Source organism: Malus domestica, chromosome 03, assembly GCF_042453785.1.
Source record: "Malus domestica chromosome 03, GDT2T_hap1".
NCBI classification, from domain to species: domain Eukaryota; kingdom Viridiplantae; phylum Streptophyta; class Magnoliopsida; order Rosales; family Rosaceae; genus Malus; species Malus domestica.
In genome coordinates this window covers 14244380-14249072 of record NC_091663.1, presented here as the reverse complement: position 1 = coordinate 14249072, position 4693 = coordinate 14244380, and the positions used below count along the sequence as shown (strand labels likewise).

At 35.5% G+C, this 4693-nt stretch overlaps 1 non-coding gene across 1 annotated transcript; it reads right to left on the bottom strand.

Annotated features, from left to right (window-relative positions):
* Positions 1-3626: 3626 nt before the first annotated feature.
* Positions 3627-3731, bottom strand: LOC114824266 (small nucleolar RNA R71). The gene has a single exon (XR_003772405.1). It is a non-coding gene; the product is annotated as a small nucleolar RNA R71 (small nucleolar RNA).
* Positions 3732-4693: the final 962 nt, after the last annotated feature.

Below are 4693 nucleotides of genomic sequence, written 5' to 3'. Positions count from 1 at the left end.
TTTGGCTTTGTTGCAGAGGTTTTTTATGACGATAGCTGGAGCTTTTGTTGTTTTCTGTAAGCATGTGAAGCAAAACGTTTTTCTTGTTTTTGCTAAAGTTATGTTTGACTGGGCTGGTCTCTACCGTCCTCAGGCCCAAGTTTTACGAGACCCAAGATAAATACCGATAAATTCTTTTCTTTTTAAAATTTATATACATAAAAGGATAAATAGTTAATTGCAAAATGAAGCTCTTAGAGCATCCATTAGTATTTAAGAGACCAAAAGGGGACATGGTCCAACAAAAGCAGCATGGCATGGTTGAGGAAAGATTGTTGCATAAAGGTCCCAACATAACATATTTAAAAAAAAATCAAAACCAACTCACAAGAGATTATACATTAATGGTTACATCACTACAAAAATTAGACAGGACTACAAATAGTTCACGAGAAAACTGCAGCAGCGCTTACATCAATATAAAAGTTAGCAAGAGCCGCAAATAGTTAACTAGAGCAGTGCAGCTACGGTTACATTAGTATAGAAACTAGAACAGTTACATCTCTGCAAAAGTTGTACATAACCACAAATAGTTCATGAGACATTACAGCAATAGCTGCACCAGAACAAAAAAATGACGTGACTAAAGACAATTCACGTGAATACTGCTATAACGTTCTCATTTCACGTGAATACTACTGTAACGTTCTCAATTCATATGAATACTGCTGTAACGTTCTCTGTATTATGAAAGTAAGATTCTCTATATTTTGTCGGTATTGGTTATTTTCTTAAGCCTTGTCAACATCTATTAGGGAGATAGCTTAGGTAATTTGACCATAATTTCCATGTCTATTAATAAAAGAGGAGCTTGTAGTTCATGCATTCATAGAATATAAAACATCCCAATGATTATTAAATTTTGTTCATATCTTGGTTTATTAGAAGAGACATTTTTTATTTGTATGTCCTAGTATTCCCTTATACAGATCAGGCAGAAACAAGAACAGTAATCTGAAAAAAGGATCATATGAATCCATAAAAATTAAAACAATCTGTACAGCATTTATGCATAGTAAATACCCCCATAAGGAAACAGATACATCCATGGTAAATAAACAAACAGATCAGTTTGATGATGGCAGGTGCTGAGGGCGGTGCATGCATTTGGTTTTCTTTCTGAGTTTGGTGATGGTAGATCGGTTGCTTTCGAGAAGTATGTGAAGTAAGACGTTTTTCTTGTTTTCACTAGGGTTTTGTTAGACTGAGTTGGTCTCTGCGGTCCTGAACTTCTTAGGGTCCAAGACGAACGCCGCCGTTAAAGATATTAAATATCGATAATCTTTATATATACAAACGTTTTAAGACGAGAAACAACATGACATGGTAGAGCAAAAGTTCTTACAGAAAACATCACTGCAAAATTAAGCAGACATAACTACAGATAGTTCATGAGAACAAATGTAGTAAGGGTGATACTAGAGATGCCATCTGATGATTAGATTTTATATTATATATTTTATCCTAATCTTAGTATATTTTGGTTAATATTTTGGAAGAATTTTGATACTTTGAATTTTATTTTCAATATAGCACTTTCGACTTCCTCTGGAGCAAAACAGGACCAAATGGACAAATTTTGGAGTAATTCTAGTTGGAGGACGTTCGTGAGTCACTTAGCTTGATCATATCAAAATTTGGGATTTTTCCACCAAGCGATTATTTTCTGGCGTTAAAATAAAAGAGCAATGCGCAGTGCTGGAAAATGACGTTTTTGGGCTTAAATTGCGTTTTTGGAGCCCAAGATGACCTCGGATGGATTTGTGGCCTTCTGGAGAAGTGTTCAGAATATTTCAAACATTAGATCCAGCTATATTGGGCCAGTTTTGGAGCAGCTTATGGGTCCAAAACTTGGCTGTTCAGATTTTGGACGAATTTTACCATTCTTATTTAGGGTTATGTTTTTTTTATGGGGATTAGGGTTTGTGTGGTGGTTTAGCAAATATATGGCTTAGCCGTCTACCACATTTTTTTTTGGCTACGCTTTCTTTTATTCAATTTTGGAGACAGAGAGAATTGCTAGGGTTTTGGAGATTTTCTACTTGAAGGTGCTTTCAATCCTTTTCTTAATTATATTATCTATGATTTCAATTATGAATATGCGTAACTAATTTCTTTTGCTAGGGCGAAGCCTTGAGCCTTAGCATGAATATGTGATTTTTATTTAATTGCTTATGATTGATTGCATGTATACTTTGAATTGTTAATCACCAGGATAAAAACTATCTAATTGTCTTAATGCCTGATTACCATTAGGATATTTAGAAAAGTAATTTGATGCAATTTTGGTCGGAAGGTTCCTTGAAATTGACGCTAGCTTCTTGTGATTAATAATTGTAATTTCACTTAGGATGAACACCACATCTTAAGGGTTGCATGGTTTTCCAAAGGATTTTCATAAAGCATAATGAGTCTTTCATGTTCATATTTGATCCGAACGTCCGGACGGGTTGCATGTTAGATATACGTTCTATGTTGGAGGTTCCCAGTAGAATATGAATTAGGAAAATCTAACCTTCAAAGTGGCATGTGTAGATCATAAGTAATTGGTAAAAGTTCATAGGATTGCTAGGTGATGGTGAAACTCTAGTGTTTTCTTAATTTGATTCTCCTAAAACTGTTTTCTTTTCTTGCTAGTTCTAATATTGCAGTTTGTTTATTTTAATTTATTAATTTCGTTTTTATTTTAATTAGGTTATAAAATCAATCACCTAAATTTCTACTTTACAATAATTAATTGAAATTTGGTTTGTTTCGAATTATTTAATAATCCCTATGGAGAATGACCTTGCAAGAACCGTTTATACAACAACAACCTTGTTATTCTTGCAAGTATAATAGGAGTTTTTAGCCCATTCACATAAGTAGTAAAATCCCTATCAAGAAAATGGCGCCGTTGCCAGGGATTATTTAAAATAATCCCTACTAATCAGATTTTCAATTAATTATTGCTGTTTATACATATAAAAAAAATTAATTTTCATTTTTATTTTATTTTTCACAGATTACAGAAGTACATTGCAGATTACAAAGATAATATGTGCATGGTCAGCACCCGTTCAATAGTGCAGAAATTGCTTCCTTTCGATCCAAAACTCGAGCAGACTTTAAAAAGGGAGAAAAATTTGCAGTGGGTTCCTTCTCTGCAGGGGACTTTTCTGCAGTCTTCAATTTATGGGAATCTGCACAGTAAAGGAAAAATGGCATTCGTTATTCCAGAGGCAGGTCAGCCTTTGGATGAATCTTTAACAGCCCATACCACAAATATACCAAGTTGCATTACTTATCCGGCAATGGAGGAAGGGTCTACATTTGAAATAAAGCAGCACATGTTGAATATTCTACCTACATTCCATGGGTTATCATCTGACGATCCAAACATGCATATTGCTGAATTTTTAATGGGATGCAAGAATATTTTGGTGCGGGGATTTTCAGCCGAATCAATTAAACTCCGTTTATTTCCATACACTCTAAAAGATCAAGCGAGGAGAAGGCTCCTCACACTCCTATCTGGAAGCATTAGTACTGGGGCCCAACTTAGTGAAAAAATTTTAAACAAGTATTATCCGGCTTCTAAGACTCTTGACATGAGAACTCAGATTTTATCTTTTGCCCAAAAACCAAATGAAGAGTTTCATGAGGCGTGGGAGCGGTTCAAGGAGTTGATTAGAAAATGTCCACATTCGGGTATTAACAGTACTGATCAGATGCATATATTTTTTATAGGGTTGAATATGACTACAAAAACTCTTGTCAACGTTTCATGCGGAGGTTCGTACAAAGATAAAAATGCACAAAAGGCTTGTTTGTTATTTGAAAAATGGCAATAGATACACAACAGTGGGCAGTTGAGCAGCCACAATCTAGGTTTGTTTTTTAGATGTCTAATGGTTCACCATATGTGTCGGCACAAATTGAAAAAATGGAGAAAAAGCTTGAAAGATTTGATGCAAAATTTGACATGTTATTACAAAGAATACCAGGTTCACAGGTTGCTGTACAGCAGCCCTTACAAGCTGCCTGCAGCATTTGCAACATGATAACTCATGATTTTATGAGCTGCCCACATAAAGATGTTTGTCCAGATTTTACAGCAGAGTAGGTTAATGCATTTAACAATTTCCAACATCCCCGATATGACCCGTATTCAAATTTCTACAACCCAGGTTAGAGAGATCATCCTAATTTAAAGTGGGACAAAGATCAGCACTCTAGGCCTCAATTTCAACAGCTGGTACAACAACTTGCTGCACCAAAGGCTGCTTGGGAGGTTGCAATTGAAAAATTAGCAAATACTACCAGTCAAGAAATCCAGAATCTGCATGCATCAATGAAAAGCATGGAAAAACAAATTGGGCAAATTGCTTTGTAGGTTTCAGAAAGAGCACTGGGTACATTTCCTAGTCAAACAGTACCTAATCCAAGAGGACGAGAAGAATGCAATGTTGTACATACTTTACGGTCTGGCAAAAGTTATGACAATAGACAAGAAAATTCTGTTGGAAATTCGCGGGCAGCATAACTGCCCCAAACTAAATCTGCAATTTTTGCAGATTCTGAAATTTCTGCAGATTCTGGGCAGCCACAAGATAGATCCGAAAATACTGCAGAAGCTACCACAAAAACTGCAGAACGTGTTTAGGTGCCTCCT